This window comes from Sapajus apella, unplaced genomic scaffold, assembly GCF_009761245.1.
Source record: "Sapajus apella isolate SASKATOON/1434 unplaced genomic scaffold, GSC_monkey_1.0 scaffold15, whole genome shotgun sequence".
In the NCBI taxonomy this organism is placed as follows: domain Eukaryota; kingdom Metazoa; phylum Chordata; class Mammalia; order Primates; family Cebidae; genus Sapajus; species Sapajus apella.
The window spans coordinates 22,205,258-22,231,212 of NW_022436955.1; the positions used below are offsets into that span (position 1 = coordinate 22,205,258).

The window sequence follows — 25,955 nt, forward strand, 5'->3', positions numbered from 1 at the left end:
TTTGGAAGCTGGTGTGAATTGCGGTTTCTCCCACTGGAGGGAAATTCATACCCCGGTCTTACACACAGCTCAAAATTTTTTACATGTCAAGCAATGAGCCTTTGAGTGTAGCAGAATTGCTTCATAAATTTAACTATCACGTTCGAATTTCTGTTTTTTTCTAATTTAGTGCTTGATAGTTTTTTATGTGATAATTTTAAAAAGCTGTTTATAGCAAAAGTTACCTTGATAGTACAGGTGTGCAGAGAAAATTCACAGCCATCAATAAAAAGAAAAAAAAATCCTGTTTATACCTTAGGTATTTTGTGATCCTCAGGATGTAACCGTGGCAGTATTACAGGTTTTTAAAACACCCCAATTAATCTAAATTTCTTCCAAAATAGCAGCCCCTGAAAGATTTAAATATTGCTACCAATATCTAAGGATGGTTTCCATTGATATTTGGGAAGTTTCCATTTATATTTGGGAAGCTTTGCATGAGCAGAATGCCCCTTTCTCCTGATATTTGCAACCCATTTTAAAAATAAAAGTATTTTTATGTATGGGGTCATGTACATGAAGTTAAGAATATCAGTGACAGAATATCGGAATTTAAGAACTAGATTGTGAAATGTTTATGGTGGGCGAAGAATGTTGAACCAGGAAAGGAAACGTGTATTTGAGGGAGACCTTATTAGTTCACCAGTGCCTCTGGGGAATCAAACACAAAACTGCATAGACGTGAGCCATCCTGAAGGTAGATACAAAAGGGTGAGATCCACGTTGGACTTTCAGGTTATTCAGTGTTAAGACTTAAGCAGCTTCTCATTTGGGTGAAACATGGCAGTGTCAAAAATAAGTCAGTGTCACTCTTTGTCAACCTCCTTTAACTCTTTGTATGGCTGTATCTCCATAGATATCCAGCTTTTTAAAATTCCTCTCCAAACTGTCAAGGATGGTGCCAAGATCTGTGACTACAGAAAGATTAAGACATTTTTTTTTCCTGCCTTGTTGGGGCCTCTTTCTAGTATGCCAGGAACATTTTTTTCATATTCTGAACGTTGTGGAATAACACCCATTACTACCCTATACCCTCAAGAGCCAGAAGTGGAGTATCTTCTTAAGACAAGAAATCTTTCAAAGCCAAACTAATGAATTAGTTCAAAGCCATTTGAGGCTCTAGATAGATCTTAGCAGTCAAAGCAATACATATATAATCCCATAAATCTAAACTTTGTGGTATATTCATTAGGCTCTCTGTGTTCTTTTCCTTCAAATGTTTCACTTAATTCTCTGATATAGTAAGCCTTCCAAATTCTTGGTGTTTTTCTACAGCCAAGACCTTGATCACTTTCCTCTTAGGATTTCCTTCATAAGAACCCATCTTCTGGCTATTTGGATATCATTGATGAGGGAATTGAAGTGCTTCCCTATTCTGTAGGGTTTCATTAACGTTTGACTATGTTCCAGTAACTATTGTTGCATAACAAGCCACCTCTAAATTTAGTGGTTTAAAACAATATCATTTTTTTTTCCCCAGGGATCTGTAGTTTCAGTGGGGCTCTCAGGAACAGCTTGTCTCTGTTCCAGTCAGCGTTAGCTGAAGCAGCTTGAAAGCCAGGGTCTGAGATCACCTGAAGGTTGTTCACTCATGGGTCTGAGGGTTGCTGACTGGTGGCTGGTACCTTTGCTGGAAGAGCTATTGGCTGGAACACCTACACATTGTCTTCATGTACCTTGAGCTTCCTAACAATATGGCGGCTGGGTTCCAAGGGTGACCATCCCAAGAGAGACAACCAAGTGGATGCTGCATTGCCTTTTATGACCTCTCATAGAAGTTATATAGCCCTTGTTTTCCTGCATTCTATTTGTGTAGACTGTCAGAAAGACCCACCCCAACCAGGTTTATAGGAAGAGGAGACAGACCCCACCTCCTGTGGAAGAGAATGTGGAAATATTGCCATGGCCACTTTTAAAAGATACAGTCTGCCACATAAATGAGCAATTCATATCCTGCAGTGGGGTACTGGGAAAAGAAGTGGTATTTGGGAGAGCGTCAGGAAACTTGGCTTTGAATCCCACTTCTGCTCCTTGCTAGCCACATGACTGGGTCTTAGCATGCTCATCTATGAAACGGGGGATGCTAATGCTGACCCCATATTTGTGCTGAGCATTATGCAAATTAAATATGTAATATGTGTAAGTGTCCACCAAGTGCCTGGTGCAGACTGCGGGCTCAGTAAGTCTTTGGTGAATCAGTTTATTGAATTGGAATCTGTATATTATGGCCATTATTTAGGTTTGTTGTATCCTCATCTATGTCACTGAGTGCAGCCTTGCTGTTTTTCATGAATTTTCCACAGAGACACAACATGCCACTGACCAGTGAAGGGCAGGGAGGAAACAGATTAACAACATCTCATACCACAATGTCAAAATACTTAAAAGTGTTTACAGAGCCCAGTGACACCCAGTGAATTTAAAACAAGAGGACCGGAGCAGAAGTAAAACTCTTCTTGTTCTAAGCTTGAACACAGGCCTTGATGTTTTATGATTGTTTTAAGATCCGTTAATCGTTGAATCATGAGGCCATGTAAAAAAAATGACAGCTTTAACATCCAGGGCCTGCGTTTATTTTAAATATTTTTGCTTCTACGTGTATTCTACGTGACAGTGACTAAAACCTGATTCGAATGTGGCAAAAGCAGAGTGCCATGGGATGAAGCCACTCAATTTCATGTAGGAGCATTTTATGGCTTCTGGAAAGAAATGTTCCCTTAGATTGAAGGGCTGCAGCCTTTACTGGGCATCCGCTAATTCTCAGAAAGAGGAAATAACTTACTGTTAGATGATTGGGGCTTCTTCAAACCGGCCTGACCAAACTTTAGAGCTGTGTCTTTGTCTATTATGGTAGCCACTAGCCACATGTGGCTATTTAAAGCTAAATGAATTAAAGTTATATAAAGTTTGTAAAAACCACTTCTTCAGTTTCATGAACTAGCCCCGTTTCTAGTGCTCAGTAGCTACATGTAGTTAACACATTGGATAGCACAGATCCAGAATATTTTCATTGCATTTGACAGTTTAACTGCTTCAGAGACTGGTTCTCCTTTTCCTTTTTCCATGTTCACTCCAGAATTGAAAGTCAACCAGCTCAAATGTCCCATCTTTCCCCACAGACCTTTGTGCTTAAAGGCATCCCCCTCCCTATTTGGAGAATCTTCTAGGGCCTAGGCCCAAGCAACCGGGACTCTCTGTAGTAATCCCCCCTCCTCAATTTTTAGCATCCATGGGATTCAGCCTCAAGATTATGTCCTCTTTCAACCCCTCTAAATATCCTCCTCCTCTGATACCCATAGGGACCCTGAACCTCTAGTCCTCAAGAGCAATCATTCACCCCTCTGGACTATGGATCCCTTTACAACCCAGGGGCAACTACTATATGGCTTCTTCAAACCTGTATATGCTGCAAGTATTGCGTTCCAGATAGGATAAATAATAGGTATTACATGTAGGTACAAATCATTTTCAGATATGGGTAAATGTTATTGGGATGTGTAAAACTGAAATCCATTTTAAAGTGTTATTGCATCCATAGTAACATGATCATTATGTATTTACTAATCGATCATTACTAAAAACATGGACCTTTGTGAATTTCCGATGTCATAGAAGGAAGGCTATTGTCAACTAGAAAAGTTAATAGCCGACACCCTGGGAAGCAGAGGCCTGTCTGTCAGTGCTTCCTTGGTTTAAATATAAACTCCAAAAGAAAAACATGCCATCGTCTTTAGTTTCTTGTGTTAGCCAAGCATTTATCCTGCGTAATCCTCACACTAGATGGAATGGTTCCATATTAATGTCCTACGTCAAAGAAGAGTAAATTGAGATGTGAAGGTTCTGATTTGCCCAGTGTCCTGGTGTGTGATCTTGACTACTAGCCTAAACTGCTATTTTATGTCCACCCATCAACCTCCACGGCTGCCCCTCATTTGAACACACATAATAGAGTTGTGTGGCTTGGTGGAGCCATCTAAATTCCGTTAGGCCATTAGCCAGTGCTGCTATTAGGGGCAAAATGTCATGCACTTGATCTAAATGTACTTAGGAGAATTCTCAGGACCTGATGAATTATTATTGGGAGTTTTATGGCCTCATAGGTTGCAGGCTTCCTACCAGCTGCAGCTAATGAGCTATGGGCCCGGAGAAGCTCTGAGGACACATGGCGTTCTGGACACAGGGAGGGCTGTTTCTCTCTGTTCTCCCCTGCACTTGATGGAAGCTCAAGTCACATGGGAACATGTGCACATGCTTCTTCTGGATGGTTTCCTTTAGAGCATGTCTCTGTTACTTGAAATGGATGCCTGAGCAGAATGTTTCCAGAAGTTAGATTTTTTTTTTTAAGGGAGGAAACAAACCAAGTCGAAGCCAACAGAGATCTAAAAAAAAAAATCCAATATGGTATTCTACGAAGAAAAAAAAAACAGTGTTTGACTGAAAACCTTTTATTATATTTAATATATTCTGCCGCTCTAGTGTGTATGAATGAGATGAAATATTTTTTTTTTTTTTTTTTTTTTTGAGACAGACTCTCACCCTGTTACCCAGGCTGGGGTGCATGGCCCAATCTCTGCTCACTGCAACCTACGCCTCCCGGCTTCAAGTGATTCTCCTGCCTCAGCCTCCCAAGTAGCTGGGATTACAGACACCCACCACCATGCTCAGCTTATTTTTGTATTTTTAGTAGTGTCAGGGTTTCGGAAATCACTTCTTACATTTCAAGTTAATATTGTACTTGAAGCCCATCCCTCCATCCAAATGACTCCGCCAGCCCCTGGCAGTATTCCTTCCTTTCCAACTTCCAGTTGCCCCAAATAGGTAGAAGTTAGCCTTTATTTTTGGTGTCATCTCTTCTTTCCCTCCTCCCATCAGTTTTTTAGAAACTCCAGAAATTTGTCCTAGTCCACAAGGGCCACCCCTATTTCCAAATGCTTTCTAGAAAGAGGACTGGGAGTGTGAGTCAGGCCATGTGGGCTTCATTTGCCCTTGCAGGTATCATGACAATTTCTCAGAGCTTAGCTGGGAAGGTAAGAAGGAAGGGAAGGATAGCGTTGTATTTGGTGTGTGAGCTCCTAGAAGCTCTTGGGTCACTGTTTCCAAGGGAGGACAACCTTATGTGGTAGATCAGTGGCATGTGAATTGTAGCTTTCCCTTCTTCCATGGGTCAGCATTCCACACTCACCTTCTCAAGGTGAAGTCATCTTTGGGGGACCCTTGGTGTCCTATTCATCTAACAGACCTCACAGCACCAATAGAAACACGAAGAACATGGGACCAGGTGCCTAGGTTCACGCCTGGAATCCCAGCACTTTGGGAGACAAAGGCGGACAGATCACAAGGTCAGGAGATCGAGACCATCCTTGCTAACATGACGAAATCCCGTCTTTACTGAAAATACAAAAAAAAAAAAAAAAAAAAAGCCAGGCATGGTGATGCACATCTGTAGGCCCAGCTACTCAGGAGGCTGAGGCAGAAGAATTGCTTGAACCCGGGAGACAGAGGTTACAGTGAGCCAAGATTGCAACACTGCACTCCAGCCTGGGCGACAGAGTGAGACTCCATCTCAAAAAAAAGAAAGAAATATTAAGAACATGGATTTATTAAAGAAAAAGTGTGAAATTTCAGTTGTTCTGCTTCCTGGTAATCCCTCAGCCCTTTATGGAAATTTCCAGACCTAAACCAGTGAATTAAGAGTAGGCGGAAGAGGAGTCCTCGTACAGTTTTATTAGATGGTCCTTTAATTGTCTTCTTCAGAGTGATGGGCACCCATTGCCTATACATTTTCAAAATGACACTGAAAATCTCCATGCATTTCTATCCGAACATAGTCTTCTTCTCAACTGATTTGCAGTTTCCACCTGGATCTGTTAAATGGCAGCTTACCCACGAAATGTCAGGCTCTTCACAATTACCTACGCTGCCTCCTTTGATCGCCAGTGTATTTATGTGGACACACGCAGCCACAGTTGTTTTTAACATTTGAAAATGACACCATATTGGCAGTTCACATAAGCTATCAAATATTACATGTCAATTTAGAAAACATCCCTAGGAAATATTATGGGAACCCCTGTATCACTTCAGACTGTCAGAGCCATATTTACTGTTAACAAATTAAATTAATAATCAACAACTGATCAAAGCATTTTTCCCTGCTACCACGACTGCCTTGACAACTTCTGCAGCGCCGGAGAATTTTACCTTCCACTCTTTCCTCTGAGTGACTCTTGCCTGCTGAACAGGACGTTTGGTTCTAATTGCTAAGCCTCCCAAATCCTGATTGAAGCGGGCCACAGTATCAAGTGTGGAAGAAGGTGGGAATATAAACTAGATTTGCTCTCCTCTGTAGGAATAACTCTATTAAGACTTTCTTTTTGGAGAGAAATCATCTTATGCAGGGGGGGAAAAAAAACTCCATAAGAAAGACAAATGACAGCACGAGATCCAAAAAGACAAGTGCTCAGTCATTTTGTCATAATGCCAGAAGAGACAGTAATGGTGTGTGGACTGTGCATTCAGACACTTAGGAAATATTGCAGGCAGAGCTGGGGCTTCATGGCCAGAAGGATGTGTGGTGAACTGAAGCCGCATCAAAGTCTTCTCAGGTTTTCAGGAACTTGCACCGTATTTCAGAGGTTTATAAAGGGAAGGGACAGGAAAGCAGTGTGTCAGTAAGACAACTTCTCTTGTCTTTGAGCTTTAGAGGAATGCGTGTGAACAACTGATTATGACGTCTGAAGGGACTTCGGTAATTCAGCATCCCGAAAAATGTCAGTGTTTTGTGACATTCTGTGTTGTGATCTACCTTATGTTGTGTAGACATGGACACTTACATACATACAGGTATATTACTCTGCAGCTGCTGATTAATTGATGATCCTTCATCCCCTCTGTGATTCATAGGCTCTCTGGGTTGGATAAATCACTTTTGGGAATTATATCTACTAGTACATTCACGTCACTAGAATTCCATTTAGAAGCTGTCATTGTGTATATTCATTGTATGTATTAGCTTTCTTCATCTCTGTCATCCTCTCCCTCTTCCCCTCTTTGTTCCTTTCCTTTCCCTTTCCCGTATCCTCCTCCCTCTTTCTCTTCTCTTTTTCTCTTTCTTTTTCCTCCTTTTATTCCCTCCCTTCCCTCCCTCCCTCCCCCCTCCCTCCCTCCTTCCCTTACTTCCTTCCTTCCCTCCTTCTTCCCTTCCCTCCTTCCTCCCTTTCTCCCTTCCTTCTTTCCTTCCTTCCCTCCTTCACTCCTTCCTTCCTTCCTTCTCTCTGTCTCTTCTTTCAAATCAGGAAAGCTTCGAATCTCTTTGAGAAGTTATAAATACTACTTATTAATTTCAGGGCTCTATGCTTCATTTCTCAATACATTTCACGACATCCCCCACCTTTTGTTTCTCTCTTTTTTCTTCCTTGCTTTGTTTTTTTCCCTTTAAAATCAGTAAAGCTTCAGATTACAGTGGGGAATGCTAGATACCACTAATTAGTTTCAGGGCTGTTCAGATTGTTTTTCAAGTTGTGTTATAAAATAGGGTCCCATCAGGAAACAGGGGCACATTCTAATTAGGATGCTTTAAGGATGCCATTTATCTAGGTGGGAAGTGGGTATAGGGGGAACTGCATGAAAAGTATAGTACCCCAGGGAAGTAACAGTAGAGTTGTTACCCTCTTCTGGCTAAGAGAAAGGAGAGAAAAGAATAGTTACTGGATCCCATAAGGATGGAACTGGAAGGACAGGATGACATAGCGACGGCCATACTGTGACCTTTACTCAAGGGAGACAGCCATCTTCACTCAAGCCCCCTAGGAAGGCACTAGGTTAATAAGCTTCCCTTCCTTGGATTTCTTGTCATTGTCTCCTATTGGCCTAACCCAGCCGGTAACCAGGGGCCAAGAGAGTTCATTGATGAAGTCCATTGAGGTCGGACCCCTGGAAGGGTTTGGACAAGACATTGAGCACCAACTCCTTTCCAGGGATATTGGCCTTTAGATGGAATTCCATGTAGCAAGTCTTTTTCTCCAGCTCCTATCCTAACACAGACAATGAAGCTTGGAAGAGGGAGGATGATATTATAAAAAAAAAATATGTGGACATACCACAGGAACGTGAGTGGAAAGAAAGAAATGTCATCATCTTGTTTGAATGAAGAAACCTAAGACTGCAGGGGGATGGGCTCTCTGGGCCTACGTGCCTTCTGTCCCCTTTCAAGGGAGTGCCAGTGAATTTGATTTATATTACCTTCAGGTGTCTCTGAGACTTTTAAGAATTTTCAGATATCCTAAGAGTGACACATACCTGCTTCTACCAGTTTTTCTTGGTTTTACAGTTACCTATCCTCCAGTTAAACCATAAACCACTTGCTCAATTTTTGTCATCTCTGTACAGCTTTCTAATATACTTAATGAATGTTGACTGTCATCCGGAAACTATGCCATGCATAGTTGTATTGAATATCCAAACACTTAAACAGTTTCCAGATTCCACACAAACTAATGTTTGGATCCTTCAGCTTGGTACATGAAGCTTCTGCTCTGGAACCTCACGTTATTGTCTCCCCCACCCTCCCACCCACTTACATGTGGATCTGCAGTTGAGCTGAACTCATTATGGGTATCTAATGTATGCATCCTGCTCATTCCTCCCCACCATGCCTTGCTCAGGCACTTCCCTGTGCCTGGATTCCTCTGATGCTCACTGGTTGATCTGCCTCTGTGCAGTGGTAACAGTCAGATTTTTAACAGTTGGACTGGTGGGCACTAGCTGAATTGGAGTGGTTGATGTCTCAGCCAATCAGAAAAGCCATATCCACCTAACACATGTCCTGCAGTCTTAGTGTTATCCACTGGGGTTGAGTGAGGCCAGCTCAGGCTGAATCTTGGTTCTGCCCTTAATGAGTGTAAGCTTTAGTGTCCTGGTCAGCACAGGCTGCTGTAACAAAATACCATAGACTGGGTGGCTTAAACAACAGACTTTATTTCTCACCATTGTGGAGGCTGGGAATCTAAGATCAAGGGGACAGCAGGTTTGATTTCTGGTGAGGGCTCTTTTCCTGGCTTGCAAACGGCCACCTTCTTGCTATGTCCTCATGATGGATCAACAGAGAACGCTTGTCCCTCATCAACTTTTTTTTTTGAGATGGAGTGTCACTCTTTTGCCCAGGCTGGAGTGCAGTTGCATGATCTCTGCTCACTACAATCTCCGCCCTCCAGGTTCAAGCTATTCTCCTGCCTCAGCCTCCCAAGTAGCTAGAATTACAGGCATGAGCCACCATGCCTGGTTAATTACTGTATTTTTGGTAGAGATGGGATTTCACCATGTTGGCCAGGCTGGTCTCAAACTCCTGATGTCAGACTGCCACCAATTTAACATGGCAGGTCTTATGTTCTTGCGTCATATCAAACAACTTCTTCAAAATATTTGTTAAAAAAACAAATCTTGCCAGGCCTATAATCCCAGCACTTTGGGAGGCTGAGGCAGGTGGATCACCCGAGGTCAGGAGTTTGAGACCAGGTTGGCCAACTTGGCAAAACCCTATTTCTACTAAAAATGCAAAAATTAGCCAGGAGTGGTGGCACGTGCCTGTATTCCCAGCTGCTAGGAAAGCTGAGGCACAAGAATCACTTGAACCCAGGAGGCAGAGGTTGCAGTGAGCCAAGATTGCACCACTGCACTGCAGCCTGGGTGACAGAGTGAGACTCTGTCTCAAAAAAAAAAAAAAAAAAAAAAAAAAACCCAAAAGCCCTGACTAATTAAATTTTAATAGAAAACAAGACAGGGGAAAATACTCTCATTTCACATCTTCTTAAACCCATCTATTTTTAAAAGAGATTTGACACATTGTTGAGTTTGTCTTGAAATGGAAAAATAAAATCAAATATAAGAATTTTGTTATGAATCTTTGGGGAAACTCAGTTAGGGAATGTACCCTTATAGGTAAACCTATGTAATTTCTTATTTTTGCCTAGTTCTAGGAAAATACTGAGATACCTGTGAGGTGGTCTTTTTTCCCAACTTGTATACATATTTTGTTCTATAATTAGTTGATAGATTTTTAGGAAAAAAAAATACAGCATCTCAAATGTACCTTTAATATTGCTTCTGATTTTCATTGTTTTGCTATCATAGAGTTATTCACCTCAAAGAGATGTTTTAGGTCTGAAGTATTTTTCATTCGATTTTTTTCCCCTTAATTTCCTTTTTTCCCCTCCTAAGCTATAAATATACAGGCTTTGAAAAAAAAAAAAAAACACTCAGACGTTTAAGTACAACCATGCTGCCTTTCCTAATACCTTTCAAGAGTTAGATTAATAACATTTTTGTAAAATGTTGACCAGATGGAGTATGATACTTGAGCTGAGTTTTGCCAGAGTCCAAGATCATCGATTCTAATTTCTGGGGACACACATTTTGTCCTGGTTAGACAGAGATATAATCATGCCCATCTAATTCTGCGGGGCCCTGGATGTGATGTATGTGTGTGGGTAGGAATGTGTGTGTGTGCGCACGTGTGAGCTCCTGTGTGCACGTTCATCAAGTACCCACTGTGACTCCAAGGTCTCATCAGCAGCAACAAAAGGCCTCCTTTGAGATCAATCACATTCATTCGATGTTTGTTTTCTACCCCCTAATACTTGTTGCTTTCTCTTTGTCACCGTTAATTTTGCCTGTCATATGTCAGACTGGGATGAGTGAGGCACATTCAGATTCGGCTCATTTTCTTTTATTTTTTTCTCCCTTCCTTAGTCACCACCTTTGCTAATTTCAGGCGGTCAGCACATTTAGCAAGCGTGTAGCTGCTTGCCTGAGCAAGCCATTAATCTATATTAGAAAATGTAGAGGCCCCGGTGCTAACCTTCCTGTGGTATGTCTCCCCACCCCCAGTTCTGTAGGTTCTATTATGTCTCCCCTGGTTTAAGGCACCTGCTGTTTCTTTTAGGAGTTTTCTTTTCTTTTCTTGCCCGGATATCTGCACTTAGTAATCCTGTGCAGGCACACGGGCTGTGGCTCAAGTTTTCAGGACAGTGTGTCAACACAGGAGAGGACAGAGCCCAGATCCTCCCCTGCCGGCAAGTGGAGTCAGTTACTGGAAAGCCATTCGAATTCTTTCTCCTAGAGAATTTTGACAAAAATGCGCCTCCATCTTAGGTCGAGAATTTTCCATCTTTCTGGAATTCTTATTTCCCCTGCCCCTCTTCTTTTTATCCTCCTGGTGAAGTCTGTCTTTTTTTTCCTAAAAAACTGGAAAAAAAAATGCACGTTTCTATGTTAATTCAAAGGATATTAAAAAAATACTATATGTTAAAAAATATTGTATGTCTGTAATCCTTACATGCCTGCACACCACTGTGTAATAAAACTAGCAAGAAGCCTCTTTTGAAAAAAACATATGAAGTAAAGCCCTAATTTAGAATGTTGGCTTTTCATATATGGATAAAACAAAAGAGGTTGCCATGATGCCTTAGATACAAGCAGCTGTGATCTTTTCCAGCCTGTGCGATTTCAAGGTGTATCCTCTGGGGATTACATCGGTTTTTCCTGTGGAATCATGCACTTTAGACTTGGAAGAAACCAGGGTGACATCCAGGGTTGAGGTTTTCCAATGAGGTCTTTTGGGGAAAAACTTCTGCCTTGAAATAACACCTAATGTCACATGGCAATAGAGAAGACATTACAGCCAAGGCCTTCTGATTGAAGTTGGGGAGCTGTGGGCAGTGTCCCTGCTAGACCTCTCGTTTACCCTGGCAAAAGTACCCCTGGGCTTTCTCGAGTGCAGTGTGTGTACCAGCTACCTTTGTCCTCTCCGGGTCTTCCCAACTGCCCTGGGAAGCTGGCCACAGTTAGATCTCTTGCCCTTTCTTCTTCTGGTTGGATTTAGCAATTTAATTTTCAGGATTGTTTCCTGCAGGGTGATGGTGGACCACCTTTCTCTGTAGAAGTTTTCATCCAGGCTGCACGCGGTGGCTCACGCCTGTAATCCCACCACTTTGGGAGGCTGCGGTGGGCAGATCACCTGAGATGAGGAGTTCGAGACCAGCCTGGCCAATGTGGTGAAACCTCATCTCTACTAAAAATACAAAAATTAGCCAGGCATGGTGGCACATGCCTGTAATCCCAGCTACTTGGGAGGCTGACACAGGAGAACTGCTTAAACCCAGGAGATGGAGGTTGCAGTGAGCGGAGATTGTGCCACTGCACTCCAGCCTGGCTGACAGAGCAAGATTCTGTCTCAAAAAAAAAAAAAAAAAAAAAAAAAAAAATGCTTCTGTCCATTTGTCTGGCAAAGGCAAGAGCTGTTCCTGCTGTTACTAACTCCAGTACATTGTATGAAACCTTGCCGTTTCCTTAAACCCTGCACCAACCTTTGCAAACAAGTGCCTTTACTAAACACTTCTTACATTACCCGTTTTGAGTGTGCTGTCTCCCTCTTGCCAGGACCCTGACCAAAAGTTTGAAATCTCAGACCATGACTACCTCCTATCCCAATGCATGAGATTTCTTCCAAAACACACATTTATGGAGGCAGAGGGAGTCTCTGGAAGGAAACTTCAGCTGTGCTACGGCTCCGTTTACTTCCCTGGGTTTTAATCCTTCTTTCTCTTCCTGTTCTTTTAAGGAAATCTGAAAAGGTGCAAAAGAAGCTTTAGAAGTGCAATGTCTCTGTCTGAGGCCAAGGGCAGTTGCAAGCGGACCTCTCTGCCAGTGTTTCAATGACTCTTTTCTTGCTGCTTGGCTGCCTATGAGTCCACGCTCACATCTGGCTCTGTCTGCCCAAATGTAACCTTGAGAATGACTTCCAAGATATCTACAGAGCTCGGAGGTTCTCTCCCCAACCAACTCACTGGCCCTGCTCTTTCTAGATGTTTCCAAGTCCCCTGGGTGACCTTGTGTGTCCTTCCTGGGCTGTTGCTCAATCCTAGAACTGTCAGGCCAAGTGGCTGCAGCCAGAACATGGCAGGAATATCCATGCTTCCTTTTGGCTTTTTCAGCATGGAATCCCCTGTGCCTTAATATGAATACGTACTCCCTAGAATAAAGGCAGAATCCAGTATCTGTTGTTTTAACTAAATGGCTAACTTGACCCCCTCCGATAAACTCTCCGGTATAGAATTGATATAAAATTTGGGACACTGGATAGAATCAGGAAGCAAGAGAAAGAGGGCACCCTTTTCTTTTCTAGCATTTGAGTTCCCAAAGAAGTAAAACTCTGTGAACATTCTCTTCATTTTTTCCTGGTATATCGAGGACTCCAGATGTAAGCTCATTGATAGTCTTGGTGTGTTCTTCAGTATTTGTGCTTTTAATAGATATTGCAAGTGTGTTTAATGTGAAAATAGAAACGAAGGGCTCTTAAAAGAGCTTACTCAAAATCCTGCCAATTACTGAAATCTACCAGACAAGAAGGAGCCACTTTTTTTTTTTTTTTTTTTTTTTTAATGCAAGGAGGGGAAATGGTTCCACAAAAGCCTGGCCCTTTGTCTTTAAAAATTTTCATCTCTTGGGTACTGAGTTGTAATGGTAAATACAGATGTAGCTGTGTCACATTAAAAGCATGACCAAATTGTAGGACAATGTTCAGGACACTTTTATACCACTTTAAAATGTAGAGTTTCATCTAAAAATGAGCAGTTGCTGTGAAGAAACTGGGGTTGGCTCTGATTTTATGGCTCAATTTTTTTTTTTTTTTTTTTTTGGTTTCAGAAGATAATCTTTAAGTCAAAAGTCATGCAATGCCAAGTACTCATCTGTGTAATCTATTTCAGCTTCCAAAATTTTTCCTCACCTGGTTATAAACATCTGAAGGCAAGAAATAGCCAAGATTCCATTGCAAGTCTCAGAGTAAGTTATTATTAGACAGAAACAAACAAGTAAATACCTTGGGTCTGAGCTATTGCCCAAACCAGTCCCGACTTGGCTTGGGGTCTGACCAACTGTTTTTGATCACACAATCTGAAGTACGTTTGTGGAAATACAAAGGTCAAACATCCCTAACCCTCTATAGCCCCGGGTGGAGCCAAGGAATGAAAAGTTGCTTAAATATTTTCCTGTTGCCAGTTTTTCTTAAATGTTAGTTCTGTTCTTCCTCTTTTTTTCCCCCTTCAACCCTGACTCTGATTCACAAAGAATAGGGAAGCTTAGCCAACTGCAATTTCAAAGTATTGCTTCTTAAGCCCAGGCCAAGTGTGTAGGCTTGATAGAATTCTGATTAATGCATCTTATTACATTAATTTTAGAAGGAACCCGAAGGCATTGCTCCTATTCCTAGTGCAGGCCAGCCTGCCAGAAGCATTTGTCTACTTAAAGAGCTAATATCTTCAGCTACCAACAACCATAAAACTGAAAAATCTATCGAAAGAGTTGGCTTCTCTAGATGTGCATCAGGCACGCTACAAAATAGATGTAGAGCTTGGCTGAACTCTGCTTCAGATTTGCCAATCAAAATTCACGAACCCACGCCAAGTTGGCCACAAAAGCTCTTGCTTTGAGCCAGCACTAATTATGTCAACAAGTAGTTCAAGTTTAGCCCATGTTAAGTCCTGCACTCCTGGGTATCGGGGATGAGTCTTTGTGTGTAGGCAAATGGGCCCTGTCTTCTCTTGGCTTCCTACTATAATTCCCAGGACCTCTTTGGGTCCCAGCCCTTTCACTTCCCCTGGGTTGCGCCTCCTCACCGTCTGTCTTGGACAGAAAGAGTGTGAAGGCAGTCCAATCACCCCAGTGAAAAGTTTTTTGATGAGGTCAAACCTTCTTATTGCCATAGGCCATTTTCTTTAGAAATGAGAAACCATCTCATTGGGCTTTCCAGGAAGTAGACTCTGAGTGCAGGTTTCTTGTGGAGGCCATTTCTTAGGGCGTGCCTTGGAGTTAACACCTGTGGAAGGGAGGGGAATGCAGATGGAGTGGGCAGAAGGAGAAACTGAGCTGAGATGCAGTATAGCAAGGGTCTCAGTCAACCTCATGGAGTTAAAAGGGCCCATCAGAGCTATGCCCTATTGGGCTAATGTGGCCAGGCTTTTATAAACTTGCCTTGACTTGTGATTGGTTGGGCTGCCCCAGGAAGGATGTGCCCTTGTAGATGGTAGCTTTCTACATTCAGGTACTCCCCGGAAGGGTTGATGGCTGAAGGCTACAGTTTACTTCGGAAAGAATACCTGGGCTACACATCACAGCCAGTCTACGTTCTGGCAGGGACATGTTCCAGCTCCTTCCCCAGCCCGGCCTCACCATCACCGTCTCCAGCACATACAGCCTATCTCTGAGGATTAGGGTTGGTTAAGCTGTTCCTATAGCCTTTATCAATCCAGGCCTTGAAGTACAATAGAATGCCCAAGGACAAGGCAGGCCCAGTTTTGAGGCTGGGCACAGTGGCTCGTGCCTGTAATCCTAGCACTTTGGGAGGCCAAGGCAAGAGGATCTCTTGAAGCCCAGAGTTTGAGATCAGTCTGGTCAGCAAAGTGAGACCCACTCTCTACAGAAAGTTTAAAAATTAGCTAGGCATGGTGGTACATGCCTGTAGTCCTAGCTACTCAGGAGACTGAGGCAAGAGGCTTGCTTGAGTCAGGTAGGTCGAGGCTGCAGGGAACTCAGATGCCACAGCAGTCTAGCCTGGCAGCTTTGAGTGCTGCCTCCACCATGTAACTAGCTTGCCAGTCAAGTCATTAACTATTCAGGGCCTTAGTTTCATCTTTCCTGAAATGGAGCCAATATACATAATTCCAAAGGTTGCTTTTAAGTGTAAGTGAGAATATTGGCAGAAACTCATTAACGCTGAGAGAGGGGCATAAAGTGGAGGTTAAGTGTACGGCTTAAGAGTCGGGGAACCTGGACTTGCTTCCTGATTTCTGAGTTGAATGTTCCAGGGTAAGTCACTTAGTCTCACTAATCCTCATTGTGCTTAGCTCTAGAATAGAGGGTTGTCGAGAAAATTAAATTGAAATGGTAATGGTAAAGCACTGAGCACAGGAGTAGGCCCGTAGTACTCAGGCGTCCATTCCACAGCAAACTGTTTACTCTTCTGCATTCTTTCCCATTCGGTTGGCCACAACTGTTGAGTTCACTTCTGGATGTTCTCAGCCCCATCAGGTTCTCAAGCGAAATGAGTCCACCTCAGCAGGCCAGTTGATTGACCACTTCAGTCAGCCATCACTTAATTCTGTCACTCAGTGTCTTCAGTGACCCCCAGTGAGGTAGGAGGTGGGACTTGACTCTAGAGGCAAGACTCAATTCCAAAGACAGGGCTTGTACACCGGACCAAACTGAAGACTAGCGAAAATGGGGTTAGGGTGGGTGTACCTTTCCATAAGACATGTACACCAGTGTGCCATGTCAGTTTACCATTTCCATGGCAACACCTAGAAGTTACTGCCCCTTCCCTTGGCAGCGACCCAACAACCTGGAAGTTACCACCCTTTTCCTAGAAATTTCTGCATAATCCACCACTTAATTTGCCTATAATTTAAAATAGGTATGAATATGACTGCAGAACTGCCTTGGAACTGCCACTCTGGGCGCTTTGCCTGTGAGGTAACCCTGCTTTGCAAGGAGCTGTTGTTATACACTGTCCCGTCAATAAAAGTCGCTGACAACACCAGTTTGCCCTTGAATTTTCCTGGACAGAGCCAAGAACCCTCTTGGGCTAAGCCCCAATTCTGGGGCTCACCTGCCCTGCATCAGCAGCATGGTGGCACAGGCTCCCAGCATTTTCATCCATAAACAAAGCTTGGCAATATCTCTGCTGATGGTTCCGAGCTTAAGTGCTTGCATCAGTGAGACTTGCACTCAGCCTTCTTTTGAGTGAGACTTGAACTCGATTCTGAGTCTGCTTCTTCCTAGATGGACTCATTATTTACTTATTTATTTATTCATTCATTTATGATCTTAGCTTGCTATAAACATCTGTAAAATGGGGATGGTAATGTAGCGATATGGAGGAAAATAAAATAACTCAGGTATTGTTCTTCCCATTTACTGCTGTATTGTCATTGTTAGGATTCCTTGGATAACCATGAGCACCTGTAATGGGCCTGGCGCTCTAGTAAGCTCTCAGGATGCACACTGACCCACTCTCTGCTTGCTGAAGACACAAGAGAAACCCCTGGCCACTGACATCTAGATGCTGTAATAGGGCAAGAACAATCATGGAAACTCTTTAGTGTTGATGCCAAAGAGCCTAATTTTCAGTACCAGAATGTTCTTTCCATAGTTTTGCTGCTGAAGACTTTGCATGCCCTAGAACAGTGGAAGTGGCACCATGAATATGCCAGAAACAATGGTGGAGTCAACTAAGACCTGGGAGTATTATTTGGGGACATCTCTGTGTTCCTAAGTCATTGTCCCATCCTTAAATACAAATCTTCCTTACTGATGATCTGCAAACTTCTGTTCAGCCCCATTCCCATCAGAAGAGTTGGCCATTGCCTGCTAAGAAAATTTAGGCGGTTTTTCTTGGGATCAGTGGACAGACTTAGGATTAGTGTGTCCCCCTCCTTGAGATGTAATGAAAACCTTGGTGAAAGTAAGACTACAGGGCCTCTCTTCAGGCAAGTACCTTGCATTTTAATACCAACCATGCCACGTGTACGTGTTTCCTGGGCTGGCCGTAACAAATTACCACAAACTGGGTGGACTGGGTGGCTTAAAACAACCGTCATTGATTCTCTCGTTGTTCTGGAGGCCAGAAGTCCAAAATCAAGGCATTGGTGGGGTTGGTTCCTTCTGGAAGCTATGAGGGAGAAAACATGCCATGCCTGTCCCCTGGTTTCTGGTGACTGCTGGCAATTCTTGGTGTCCTTTGGCTTGGAAACATCACATTACAGCCTCTATTCCCATCCTCACATCACCTTCTCTTCTGGCTGTGTGTCCTTTGCATCTCTCTCTCTCTCTCTCTCTCTTTTTTTTTTTTTTTTTATAGAATCTCACTCTTTCACCCAGGCTGGAGTGCAGTGGTGTGATCTCAGGTCACTGCAACCTCCACCTCCCAGGTTCAAGTGATTCTCCTGCCTCAGCCTTCTCAGTAGCTGGGATTACAGGCAAACACCACCAAACATGGGTAATTGTTGTATTTTTTAGTAGAGATGGGGTTTCAACATGTTGATCAGGCTGGTCTTGAACTCCTGACCCCGTGATCCACCCACCTTTGCCTCCCAAAGTGCTGGGATTATAGGCATGATCCACCACACCTGGCCCTTTCCATCTCTTATGAGGACACCAGTCATTGGATGTAGGCCCCACCTCATGGACATGATCTCATCTCAGCCCTTATCTTAATTACATATGCAAAGACCCTGTTTCCAGAGAAAGTCCCATGTTGATCTGGGTGAACATGTTTTTGGGGTGACACTGTTTAATCCACTGCACTGCATCAAATGTGTGAGTGTGCTTTCTCCTATTTGCCTTCTGTGTTGGGAACTGTAGTTTCACCACCCATCCACTTATCAGCCCCATGCAGAGCATCGTCTCTTACCTGATGAGCAGCAAGGTGACAGAAGTGAGGAAACTGAGGCACAGGCTTGCCCCAGGCTACACAGCTAGTAATGACAAAGTGTGGGTCGGAAGCCAACCCGCTGCCTGCCCCGCCCCCCCAGCAACAGCTGTATCGGGCCTCTGGTTTACCCTTCTTCCCCACCAACACACCATATAGCTTCTCATTTTGAAAACCCAGTGGCTAATAAAGTAGATGGGCTTCAGGATTGCAAAATACTGTGGTCCTGGCCTTTGCCTATTGTGTAATCTTCACAGTGACCAGAGTGTTTGCAGTTCCCAGGAAGTTCACCCATTCCCAGCAGTGTCCCAGGGTCAAGCTCAGGTGACCTGTGGTGTTTTTATACCCATATAAGTGTCTATGTTTATAACTTATAAAGTGGTTGTCAGGAAGCATCAAGGCATGTGGTCGTTCACAGATGACAAAGACAGAGGCTCAGGGGACTCAGTTACTTGCTGAGCTTTAAACCCAAGTCTATTTCTAAGGCTGGACTGAGTCTTTGAGAAAATGCAAAGTAACATAGCACAATGTCAGACACAAAATAGACATTCGGCAAATACCATCATAGATTCAGGCTTCCGAGTCCAAAGCAAACAATTCCCATCTCCGACTGGAATTTCAAATATTAAACTTTTTTTCGTATTTTTTATTTTTATTTTATTTTATTTTTATTATACTTTAAGTTCTGGGATACATGTGCAGATCATGCAGGATTGTTACATAGGTATACATATGTCATGGTGGTTTGCTGCATCCATCCCCCTGTCATCTACATTAGGTATTTCTCCTGATGCTATCCCTCCCCTATCCTCCCACCCACTGCTATCCCTCCCCAGGCCCCACCCCCCAACAGCCCTGGTGTGTGCTGTTCCCCTCCCTGTGTCCATGTGTTCTCATCGTTCAACACCCACTTGTGAGTGGGAATATGCAACAGTTTTTTAAGAGTCAGAATCTCACTGTGTTACTCAGGCTAGAGGGCCATGGCATCTTGCTCACAGCAGTCTCAACCCACCAGGCTCAAGCAATCCTCCTGCCTCAGTCTCCTAAGTAGCTAGGACTATAGGCATGCACCACCACCATGCTCAGCTATTTTTAACATTTCTTATAGAGAGAGGGTCTCACTGTGTTGGCCAGACCGACCTCAAACTCCTGGCTTCAAGTGACCCTGTTCCCTTGGCCTCCCAAAGTGCTGGGATTATAGGCGTGAGCCACCATGCTGAGCCTAAAATAAACTCTTCAGTGTCAAAAAATCTACTTGAGGCCAGGTATGGTGGCTTATGCCTGTAATCCCAGCACTTTGGGAGGCCAAAGTGGGTGGGTCACCTGAGGTCAGGAATTCAAGACCTGACATGGCTAATATGGTGAAACTCTGTCTTTACTAAAAATCCAAAAACTAGCCAGGTGTGGTGGCACCCACCTGCAATCCTAGCTACTCAGGAGGCTGAGGCAGGGGGATGGCTTGAACCCGGGAGGTGGAGACTATAGTGAGCATTGATCGCACCACTGTATTCCAGCCTGGGTGACAGCGAGACTCTATCTAAAGAAAAAAAAAAATCTACTTGAACCAACTAAAATTCCTGTTCCCACCTAGAATCCTAAATATTTTATAAATAAAGTCTTCAGAGCCTAAGAGTTCACTGGAACCAAGTGGCACCATGTTTCTAATGAGAGGAATATTATTTTGAATCCCTCCGTCACCTTTTCTTGATGAGAGTTACGTTGCAGGGCGAACACTTTTTATGCAAGATCATCGTTATTGAAAAAAAAGACGCTTAGCCTATTTAGCTTGGAATGCACGGGAGCTAAAGGTAGGCAGAGAGTCTTAGGGAAGCCTGTTTTCTCTTCAAGAATGCAATCAAACCAAAAGGTAATTCTTAAAGAACAGGCATTTGTAAATTAGGGAGGAACAACTAAAAATTCCCAACAAGAAACATCATAAAGGGGCTTGATTAAGCCAAAAAAACCTAAAAAAAAAAAAAATAAAGAGGAGAATTAGAAACAGAGAAAAGAGGGCTTTCATGTTGTTTGTAAATTTGTGAATAAATCTGTTAAAGAAATACTGGATTCATATTCAACTTGGAAAACAGGGAAAGGCCTTTTATTGCATGCTTAGAAGTTTGAATACACTTTCAGTAGCTCTTCGTTATCTCAAATTAAATCTTAAATTGAGCTTGTGGTTCTGTGAATTAATTCTTCGGCCTTTCAGCCCCGCTGCTAAGGTCACTCAAATCTAATGGTGGAAATGGTCACAGGGTCGGGCCTTGGTGGGTGCTGTATAGAAATGCCTTAATGATGCCGGCAGATGTGTGCATTCTGCAGCTGGGGCAGCCGGCTAGTGGGGGGCTTCAGGGGGAAGGAGTTGATGATCGCCTTATTGTATCAGCCGCCTGCATGAATGAGGAAGTACGGATTCCCACCCCGTCCCACCATTCCAGGTTCAATAAGAGGCAGGTGTCTCCTAAAGCAGGAAAATGTAAGGGAAGTCATCATCGCTTATCAGTGCCTGAATGTTCACCATGGTGACCCACATCTCACGGTGCTGCACAAGGAGAGAGGTCACTTGTCTGTGTCATCACATATAGCATTCTAAAGATGTTCCATTTGTTCAACAAATGTTTAATAACGCCTTCATCTGAAGTTTAATGGACATTGTTTGATAAAACAGACCCAGCCCCTGGTATCAGGGAGTTTATATAAATCTATGTACATATCTGTGCAAATGTGTGCATTTAAGGCCTCTTGAGCCTGAGCTGATATGCATGTCTTAACTTTGCTATTTCCCTAAAGGGATGGAAGGACTGGCTACTGTGAGCTTCCTAGACTGTTTTGTTTTTTTTTTTCTAAAGAAAGGAACTTGCTCTGTCACCTAGCTAGAGTACCATGGTGCAGTCGTAGCCCACGACAAACTCTAATGCCTGTGTTTAAGTCATCCTCCCACTGCAGAGTCCCAAGTAGCCAGGACTACGAGGGCGAGTCACCATACTGCGATGATTTTTGTTTTTTGTAGCAATAGGGTCTTGCTGTGTTGCCCAGGCTGGTCTCAAACTTCTGACCCCAAAGCAATCTCTTGCCTTGATACTTGTTCACTGTAGCTTTCTAGCCTCTGAATCTAACTTGTTTTTCTGTTACTTTATTTTATTTTACTTTTTATTTATTGAAACCTTAAATAAAAGTTTAAAAAAATCCATTTGATTGTAAACAATCTTTAGAAATATATAAAGGTTAAAAACAACTCTCATTTTAATTTTTATAAACATTTCTACACATAGACACATTCAGATGCTTCATTTTGCCTATAGAAAGGTTCTCTAACAATAAAATGACCCAATGATGATGAAATTTTTATTGACTTGAATGTGTGATTGGTTGATTTACTGGATTCAGTCCGAGCTCCTGCCAAAGGTTAAGTCACTGGCTCTAGAACTCTGTTTTCCTCATTCATTCACTCATTCCTCTAATCAATACGTATTGTGCACTTGCTACATGTCAGATACATTCGTAGGTCCTGGGATAAAAAACAAGCAAAGTACTTCAGGGCCTGTATTCGTCTGTTTTCACGCTTGATGAAGACATACCCGAGGCTGGGAAGAAAAAGAGGTTTAATTGGACTTACAGTTCCACATGGCCGGGGAGGCCTTGGAATCATGGCGGGAGGCAAAAGACACTTCTTACATGGTGGCGGCAAGAGAAAATGAGGAAGAAACAAAAGCGGAAACCCCTGATAAACCCATCAGATCTCGTGAGACTTGTTCACTATCACGAGAATACCACCGGAAAGACCAGACCCCATGATTCAGTTACCTCTCCCTGGGTCCCTCCCACAACATGTGGGAATTCTGGGAGATACAATTCAAGTTGAGATTTGGGTGGAAACACACCCAAACTATATCAGGGTCATAGGCACTTCATGTGAAAATAGAGCAGAGAAGAAGTGACACACATTTCCTTTGGGAGCAATTTTTGAGTTACTTTTGTTTTGATTGGTGGTGGTTTTCATTTCTGGTAGTGGTGGCAGTAGAAAATGGCGGCATTACAGTCATAAGCCACGTGCTCTGTGCATTCTCGCTCACCATCCCCTAAACCTTACAAGGTTAGGGGAAAAATGATAATAGTCGTGAACAACTCCACTTTATAGATGAGGATGCTGGCACTCGGGGTGGTCAAGTGAGTTTCATAAGGCGATAAAGCAACCAAATGGCAGGGCTGACTCCTGCCCAGACCTGTTCCATGGCAGCCTTTTCTTAATGCACTGTCCTGACTTCCTTTAGCAAGATCTAAGAAAGGCGCAGTCTGCTTTCCTTTTGATGGCGTGTGGCAGCAAGATGGCAGTGTTAATTTCCAAGAAGAGGATATTGGTTGCTGATGGCATCTTTGAAGCTGAGCAGAATCCGTTTCTTCCTCAGGAGCTGGCTAAAGATGCTACTCTGGAGCTGAGATCCAAGTTGAACCCATTAGCACAGAAACTATTGTACTGGATCGAGCGTAGAAAGTTAGCACCAAGACAAAAGTATGCCAGATTGCAGGGTCATTTATTATGCCGGCGACCACAGAGGACTCACGTTTCTCCAACCTGTGGCGTCGAAAGGAGGGTGCCAAGACTTTTTATACCCGAAAAACCACCTTGGGAGTAGGGGTGAGGAGCGGGAATGGGGATGAAAAGGTTTCAGACATTCCAAGGGCCAGGGGATTCTGTAATTCACCTCCTGGGGGGGTCTCCGGACATTCCAAGGGCCAGGGGACTTTTGTCATTCTGTTTGTTACTTCAGTGGTTTACAGAAGTCAAGATAAGCATTTGTTTACACACAGATCTTAGTTATCCTGGGCTGCTTATTTTAGTTATTACTGGTAAGCAAAGGCTAGCAGTTCTGGCACAATATCACACTATCATCTTACCCACCAAAACACAGAATGTTCTTGGTGAGAACAGCCGGGGATTCTGGAATTGGCTGCTGGAGTTCAGAAGAGGTTTGACTTCCCAGAGGGCAGTGTAGAGCTTCATGCTGAAAAGGTGGCCCCAGAGGTCTGGGGTCCCGTTGCCCAGGCAGAGCCTGCATTACAAACTCCAAGGAGGGCTTGCTGTATAGAGGGCCTGCAGTGGTGAGTTGTGGTTCATCATGAATAGGAGGCCAAAGGCTGCCAATGTGGTGTCTGGGAGACCCCGAGGACAGAGGGCCAAATCCACAAAGTTTGTAGAGGACCTGTTGATGCCCAGCGGTGGACCCTATTAATTAATACATCGATGCTGCTGTGAGCCATATGCTGCTCAGACAGGGTGTGCTGGGCATCAAGGTGAAAGCCATGCTGCCCTGGGACCCAACCAGTAAGACTGGCCCTAAGACGCCTCTGCCTGGGCACGTGAGCATCATGGAACCCAAAGATGAGATATTCCTCACCATCCCCATCTCAGAACCAAAGGGTGGGAAGTCAGAGCCACCTGCCATCTGTCAGCCAGTCCCCACAGCATAACCGGCTCTCCTTGGCAGCTGTATCTAGAGTCTAGATATTATTCTGTAAAGCTCTTTAATAAAATATTGTACAAAGACAACCTGGCATACCTGTATCCTAGCACTTTGGAAGTCACGGTGGGCGGATCACTTGGGGCCAGGAGTTCAAGACCAGCCTGGCTAACATGGTGAAACCCCGTCTCCACCTAAAATAGAAAAATTAGCCAGGCGTGGTGGCGGACCTGTAATCCCAGCTACTTGGGAGGCTGAGGCGTGAGAATCACTTGAACCTGGGAGGCGGAGGTTGCAGTGAGTTGAAATCATGCCATTGTACTCCAGCCTGGGAGTCAAGAGTGAAACTCTGTCTCAAGAGAAAAAAAAAAAGAACAACAGAAATGTATTCTCTCATAGTTCTGGAGGCCAGACATCCAGAATCAAGGCAGGGCTGCATATCTTTCAGAGACTGTAGCTAAGAATCTGTTCCTTGTTTCTTGTGTTTCTGGTGGCTGCTGGCAATTGTGGGCTTGTGACCATATTACTCCAGTCCCTGCCTCTGCGGCCACATGGCCTTCCCCTCCTGTGTTCACCACTCCTGTCTGCCTCAAATCTCCCTCTGCCTTTCTTCTGTGAAGAGACTCATCTTTGGATTTAGAGTCTTCTTGGCTGATCTCATCTCAAGATCCTTAGCTTAGTTACTTCTCAGAGGTCTGATTCCCAATGAGCTTGCCTTCATAAGTTGCAGGGATTTGGCTATGGAGCTGCCTTTTTGGAGGCCACCATTCAACCCATGATAAGAGCACAGTGGCGAGATGTGAGGGGTGGTATAAGGTCAGATTCACAGCTGCCCATCTTATCAGCTGTGTGACAATTCTGCATTTCGTTAGCTGTCCTCTGCCTCGGTCTCCTTTTCTCTGTAACTAGAAGTGGTATTCATTGATCGTGCAGCATAGACTGGACCACGGAGCTATTATATTTTTTGAATATGTTTCTTCCTTTGCTCTTTAGGACTAATCAGCTGGGTTTAGATGATTTCCTCCCCATATTGCTTTCCTGTCCCTCCCCGCCACCATGTTATAGATGGTATAAGGGAACTGGAGAGCTTTGACCCTTGGTCTCTCTGATCACAAAACTGCTCTCTCCAGAACTCCAGGCTGCCTTTCTGTGGGGGTTACAGCAAATTTAGCTGTGCCCCCAACTGTAAAGTACATAGACATCAAGCAAAAGGGTAAATGAATGAAAACCTGAATGGCTGATCATCTAAGACAGTGAGAGCAGATGTTAACTGCACACTGGCCAAGTGCTGGGCTCGGTGCTAAGAGCTTCATGCAGACGACATCAAAGCACCATGATCCTGCCCATTTTACAGATGAGGAAAGCAAGGCTCATTGACATGAATTCACAGAGAAAGTAGAGCTGGGGTCTGTGAGGCTCCAGAATGAGGTGTGTAATCTCTAGGACCGTCTTCTGTTCTCCACGTTTCTCTTTAACACATTTCCAGCTCCATTTTCCAGCAAGGAGGCCCCAGGGCTGAAAGGAACTGGAAGAGTGACATCTAAGAGACACAGAGGCTGGGTGTGGTGGCTCATGCCTGAAACCCCAGCACTTTGAGAGGTCAAAGTGAGTGGGTTGCCTGAGGTCAGGAGTTTGAGACCACTCTGGCCAATATGGTGAAACCCTGTCTCTACTAAATATACCAAAAAAAAAAAAAATTAGCTGGGCGTGGTGGTTCACATCTATAGTCCCAGCTACTGGGGAGGCTGAGGCAGGAGGATCACTTGAACCTGGAAGGTGGAGGTTGCAGTGAGTTGAGGTGATGCCACTGCACTCCAGCCTGGGTGACAGAGCAAGTCTCCATCTCAGAAAAAACAAAAACAAAAACACGTGGATCCCCCAGCCAGTGTTGTTATTTCAGGATGGGAAGCAGGCACAGCACCTCCTCATTAGGAGTCAGATTAAGGTGTCGAGGCTGGCTGGCATGATTGGGGGACACA

The 25,955-nt window shown here is 43.8% G+C and overlaps 1 protein-coding gene and 1 pseudogene across 1 annotated transcript in view; both read left to right on the forward strand.

Annotated features, from left to right (window-relative positions):
* WWOX (WW domain containing oxidoreductase) overlaps positions 1 to 25,955 on the forward strand; it is a 1,135,448-nt gene that overhangs the window by 722,730 nt on the left and 386,763 nt on the right. The window lies entirely within an intron of this gene.
* LOC116555347 lies at positions 20,021 to 24,060 on the forward strand (annotated as a pseudogene).